This window comes from Papio anubis, chromosome 8, assembly GCF_008728515.1.
Source record: "Papio anubis isolate 15944 chromosome 8, Panubis1.0, whole genome shotgun sequence".
Taxonomy (NCBI): Eukaryota; Metazoa; Chordata; class Mammalia; order Primates; family Cercopithecidae; genus Papio; species Papio anubis.
Window position 1 is genome coordinate 77,336,166 of NC_044983.1, and position 6,957 is coordinate 77,343,122.

The following is a 6,957-nucleotide window of genomic DNA, read 5'->3' on the forward strand; positions in this document are numbered from 1 at the left end:
TGCCCAAATTCCTTGACTCATGACTCCTTCCTCAGTCTTCAAAACCAGAAAGTGGCATCCTCAAATCTCTTCCTCTTCCTCACCAAACCTTCCCATTTTTCCTTTTGCCATGTCTGTCTCTAACCCTTCTGCCTTCCTCTCTTAAGGACTCTCGTGATCACATTGGGCCCACCTAGATATTTCAGGATAATCTCATTTGATGAGCCTTAACTTAATCACACCTACAGAGTCCTTTTTGCCGTGTAAGGTGACAGAGTCACAGGTTCATGGATTATAATGTATACGACTTTGAGGGCCATTGTTTTAACTACCGCAATATATATTCTCAAATTTCTCATAGTATTTCCATAGCATTTATCACAATTTCTGAGTTTATTTTTGCATGATTATTGATTAATATCTGTCTCCTCTTTGTCACCTGAGAACAAATACTGTGTCTTATTTATTACATCTCTATCTCATTGCTCAATGCTTGGCATATGGTAAAACCTCAGAAAAAATCTGTCCACTGAGTCAATGAATGAACAAGTCAACACTGATATACGCTGCCTCCCGTGTGGTTATACTTTCAATTAGTATTAATAAAAATGTAAAATTCAGAACAAAGAACATGAACATGGTAGTTTGTTCACTGTGGTTGGCCACTCAAAACCACTGGGAATATTTTGCTTGGTTCTGAGAACCATACTTCAAATGTGAAAGAGGCAAATTGGGGCATATATTTAAAGGAGGGCAGCAGGATGGCGAAGGAACTAAAAACCATTACGTAAAACTGAGAGTTTATAATGTTTAGGGCTGAAGCAGTAGAGATGAATAAGGGTGTGAAGCAAAGGAAAACCTATCATCAAAACTGCAATCCCTACTATTATCATGGCAGCAGTTATGTGTGTGAGTTTTGAAAAGCATGGTTTTTTTAAGCAATAGTTTGCCTTCGCAGGTAACTTTGTAACATTTTCTCAGGTAATTATTCTTTAGAAAGATAAATTTAGTAGTTCTGATAAGCATACATAAGATTATTTTGAAATGATGTCTTAAATTGCATTTTGGCACTAATGGGATATTCAAAATAATTAATCTAACTATAGAAAAAAAATCTAACTATAGAAAAAAAATAGCAACAACACCTACTATTAACTTTACTCCTTAAAATTCTCACCAATGAAAAGAATCAAATATTTAAAAATACGAACTAGTTTCTCAAGGGTATATTTCCTTCTTCTTCTTCTTCTTCTTTTTTTTTTTTTTGAGACGGAGTCTTACTCTATTGTCCAGGATGGAGTGCAGTGGCACGATCTTGCCTCACTGCAACCTCTGCCTCCTGGGTTCAGGCAATTCTTTTGCCTCAGCCTCCTTTCTCCTGCCTCAGCCTCTCGAGTAGCTGGGACTACAGGCTCGCGCCACCACGCCCGGCTAATTTTTTTTTTTTTGTATTTTTTGGTAGAGACAGGGTTTCTCCATGTTGGCCAAGCTGCTCTCAAACTCCTGACCTCAGATGATCCACCTGTCTCGGCCTCCCAAAGTGCTGGGATTACAGGTGTGAGCCATCTCGCCCAGCCTAGAGAGTATATTTCTTATAAGAGGAAGTCATTGCCTCCTTCTCTAATGCTAGGTGCAATATCTGTCCAAAGTTTTTTGTTTTTTGCCCAAATTAAGATGGGCCAGACATTTTGTGAGAGTCTTTGCATGCCGGTTCTGAGATTTGATGCTTTGATTCTTTTTTGTATTATCAGAATGATAACACAGATTCTTGGATCTAGGAAATGTGTTTCCAAATGTTTTCATATGCTGTACCATCATTTGGATATTTTATCACTTATGTTGTATTTCTTTATGCATTCATTTATTCAACAAATATTGATAGAGTGTCTACAGTGCGCCAGGCTCTGTTATAGGAATTGGGAAAATACTGGTGAAAATAGAACAAATAAAAATTCCCACTCTGAGGGCCAGGATTCTGGGGATGGTGGGGAAGCAATGGAAAATAAAAACTTAAAAATGCAAAACAGCGTAAGATAGATAGTGGTAAGTACTATGGAGAAAAACAAAGCTGAGAAAGAGGGTTAGAGTTCTTTTGGGGTACAGAAGTGAGACAATAGGGTTGCAGTTTCTGATATGGTGGGACAAAAATGGGATAAAGATCTAAAGAAGGTGAAGAAGGGAATGAAATAGGTGTCTGGTGGCAGGTTTCTAGGCAGAGGAGCAGCCTGTGCAATGACAGTATGCTTGGTGTACTCCAGCCAAATTGAGGACACCGGTGTGGCTGGAGCAGAGTAGATGGGGATATATGGATAGGGAGACACAGGTGAAGTAAACTTAAGGGTCAGTATTATTTCATGTAGGAGCTTGAAGACATTTGTGAAGACCTTCGCTTATAATTGGAGTGAGGTGGGAAGTCACTGGAGGTTTTCGTCTCCGTCTCCATCTGTTTGCTATGTAGGGAGGCTGTAATAGGGTCAAGGTATTTGTAGAAGAGTCAGAAGTCTAGTGGGATAATCTGGGTGAGAGATGACAGTGGTTTGAAGCATCATGCTAGTTATATTGGTGGTGGCCAGTGGGCAGGTTTCCATCATAGTTAGAACTCACGGGATCTGGTGATGGATGGGATGTAGGTCAAGGTTGATTCCAAGGTTTTTGGCCTGAGAAAAGGGAAGCCTGGAGTTATTAACTAAGAGGTAGAGGAGCAGGATTGGAGAGATTAGGTGTATTTCTTGATTAGGTACAAATCTCATGTGATTGTACTCAGGTATAGTGAAACTCTAGAGGTAAAGGAAAGTGTAGAAATCAATTTTAAGTAGGTAATGCAGTAAGAGTAACATTGAGGTGGGGGCTGTATTTCACTTTATATCCATTAAATGGTTTACATTTAAGTCTAATGAAGTTTAGGATTTTTTTTTTTTTTTTTTTTTTTTTTGAGATGGAGTCTTGCTCTGTCACCCAGGCAGGAGTGCAGTGGCATGATCTTGGTTCACTGCAACCTCCGCCTCCCAGGTGCAACCATTTCTCTGCCTCAGCTTCCCGAGTAGCTGGGATTACAGGCGCCCGCCACCATGCCCGGCTAATTTTTGTATTTTTAGTAGAGACGGGGCTTCATCATGTTGGCCAGGCTGGTCTCGAATTCGTGACCTCAGGTGATATGCCTGCCTCGGCCTCCCTCCCAAAGTGCTGGGATTACAGGCGTGAGCCACCGTGCCCAGCTGAACCTTAGGATCTTTAACTTCTTTCTGATCAAGGATGAACAAAGGTATGAAACACATGAATAAAGAGCTATGCAGGCAAAACCCAGTCATAGGCACCATCTACCTTCATTATGAGTTAGGATAATCAAACTTTTAATTTTGCAAAATTATAATTTTTTAAATCATAGCGACTTTTGTACTCAAGTGTGACTGAGTATTATATATGATGGATATTTGGTTCTAAGAAACAGAACTGCTGATAAAAAGAATGTGTACATGCTTGTTGAGCTGCTTAATAAATAACTATTTGATGATGATTCTGCAGTATGTTTAAAGGCAATCCTTCTTCTGTTGCTTTAGAGAGTTCATTTGGCATTCTAAAAATGGACGTAATTTCAGGGGGTGGCCAAAATGTATCAATTAGCCTGACAGCTAGGTCTTTTTAACAGATCTATAAATTTCCAATTTCCTTTGCCCTCTTAACCATGGTAAATCATCCTGAACAAGATCGTTCTTTTGAACAACAGCCTCCTTATTAGCTGAGATCAATTGAGATTAGAAAATGAAAAATACACTAGATGCTAAAAACTCTTTATGAAACCACATTTGTAGGATGAGTATTGAATGAAGATTAATGTGTTATTTTTGGCTTCTAAATCACTGATTTAAAAATTTATTTTCTACATCCCACTGCTGGATTAAACACTAATATATATTTGGTTGGTTTACTTGCTTGCAAGTGTTATCTTTTCCTCTTTGAGCTTATGGATTAATGGAAGGAAATGATTTTTAATTTAATTGTATCTTGCTTTGCACACCACATGTTTCTGAAAGAGCTACACACTAAATTGGTTAAATTGATTATTTTTTCCTATTGAATTACAAATTAATGACTAGCTTCTTTGTTTTAATGTCTGATTGATTTTCATTTGCTTTTTGAATAAAATACAGGATCCTTAGCACATCATGTGATCTGGACTTATGTGATCTGGACTCTGTCTACCTTTGTAGGCGACCTCACCACACTCTCCTACTCTCCTCTTCTGTCTCTAAGCCCCAGTGACACTGACCTTTTCTCAACCCCTAGTAATTCAGACTCAAGATTTTTGCACATATTGTTTAAAAGTTTTAATTCTCCAACATTCTTTGCTTTATTAAAAATTTAGTACACATAGTACATTGCTTTCTTAATTCTCCATCTTCCCTTAGCAAGAAAGTAGGCTCCAAATATGAATGTATTTTCGTCTTTTTATTCACTGCTGAATCTCTACATCTAAAAGTGATGAATAAATGAATGAATAAATTGATAAATGAATAAGGAATTCCTTATAATGGAATAAAAACTTCCCTTCTCTAAAACCAGGTAACTTCTATTCATCTTTCAAATTCTAGCTTAAATGTCACTTTTTCAGGCCACTCTTCTATGACCCTAAGACAAGATCGAGTTCCTCTATTATTTATTCTTATAGATCCTATACTTTTCTATATAGTTTATTAGAACTCCAACTTATAAAGTTTATTATTTGTGAGATAATTTGCTTAATTTCTGTGTTCTCCCCTAAGCTGTAAGCTCTGTCGGGACAGACAATGTTTCTTACTCTTACCTGTATCCCCAACACTAGCACAATGCCTGGATCATACAGACACTCAATAAGCATCAGTTGAATGAAGCCATGGATGTGTGGATTAAGCAACTCCTCAGTTATAACTTTGTCTCTCTGTTCTACTGTCCAATGTTCTCACAAGAAAAAAAAGTAATTAATGAACCCCAAAAGAATGCCTTAGTATTCTGGATAAGTTCTTATTTCAATGCACTCCTCCATGAATTCAATAATGCTTGGAGGATCCCTTAAAGATAATGCCTAATAATTACCTCTTCACCCCATGCTATTTAATTAAACAAATACTTAATGAGTTTTTCCTCTAGTCCAAGTTGCACAGAGGGAAATAACATCATGTAAATAGTGAAAAGACCATGCGTTTTCAAACAGAAAGATCTCTTTCACTTTTGCTGCCTGTTAAATTTGGTTATCAACTGAGCCTTGGGTTCTTCATCTGTCAAACAGAAATAGCAATACCTATTTTGCAGGGTTTATGTAAGGATTAGTGATAAGCATATGTATATTGACAAGCCTGACACATAGTCAGTGCTCAAAAGATGGCAGCTGTTATTACTGTCACTGGAAAGTAAGCTCTTAGAGGGCAGACTACACTTGCATTCCCCGTACCTTACACTCAATAAAGGCTGGTTAAACTGACTAGCAATGGGAACCATAGCAGAATATGTGCTACTTCTCAACTCTCAAGGGCCTTAAAATTCTAATCAAGAAAATACATTCCAAAACATATTCAAGAAATATTCAGATAATAAAGAAAAACAATACTTATTACAACCTATAATATACATGAAATTAGAGCAAAATGTGTGTTATAGACCATACATGCTTTACATGGCCAGCCAGGAAATGATAGGAGGTGACTGGCTGCAGTTACTGTGAAATGATGAGTTCACATTTTTGTGTGTTAGAAGATGCATACCGTAAGCCTCCTATGAAAGTGTTCAATTTCTTTGGCAAAATTTTATGCTATCTATGCCAATGTTGGATAAATAGATTAACTTGCGGCTTTGTGTTTGTATGTTTGCAGACAAAATTGGGTTATCGATCTTGTGTATCAAGGTGAATTTGTCAGAGGAATGGGTGTTTTTTTTTTGTTTTTTGTTTTTTTTTTCTTAAACAGTGGCTGGCTAACAATTACAAATAGGTTCTGATGATGTTGGGTAATACTGCTCAAATAGGGCTGTATTATGCAGAGCACATGGCAATCCTTGAAAACTAAAACAGACAATTCCACTTCTTTGTAGTGTGCTTGGCACAGGTTTGCAGTTGTATTGCATCATCTATAAGCATTACATATGGCTGTCCTTTCATCTCACCAAATTATTTGGCAGCAGATCTAATAGATGGGACTGAGAAAGCGAGCATGAACAAAAGAATGTTTCTCTTCTCCAGGATATTCTCTACTTTTTGTTCCTTAGGTATCTATGTAATGGCATTTGACACACAGCCAAACACAAAGGCAGCCCCATTTAAGGTTTTTGATACATTGACGATCATTCAGAAAACTTCAGATTCCTAGTTATAGAATTGAGTCCAACCACCAACACACTTCAGAAGTCCTGACGTTAGGAAAAGAGATGGCCACCATCTTTAACCCACTTCAAGTCCTGTAAGGATGATCTAGAATCTACTTTGTGCCAACTAGCAGCCAGGCAGACATCAACCTGCCCAGACTACCAAATGCAGAAACAAGCCCAGTAGGAGCAACTGCTCCTAGGTTGCCCACACACCTGCATCCTAGCGGCAGACAAATATCCTGGAAGCCTTTGTGTCCACACCTCATACCTACATGACATACACTTAGAGGAAAAGATCTGAATATTCTTATTCACAAGAACAGAGGCCTGAATACAGGAACACTATGCTCACGCACACACAAAAGACACGCATGGAATAAAGCATTTTGCGTATCCAGCCTTGCGCACTTACACTTCCAGGTCCTGCACAAGACCCCTGGACATCGGTTTGCTTTTCTTTGAGCCGTTCACAAACTAATTCCTCGTTCCTGGGAGAGTCCCTAGTGTGGTTTAAGCCAGCTTCCCACGGTCTTTGTCGGTCTTTTCAACTTTTCTCTGCTCTCCCTCAACTCCCAGAGGGCCGGGTGGCGCCGGCCAGCCGACGTCCCAGCGGTGCCCTCCCCGCCCAGCCGCTGTGCCGCGGGG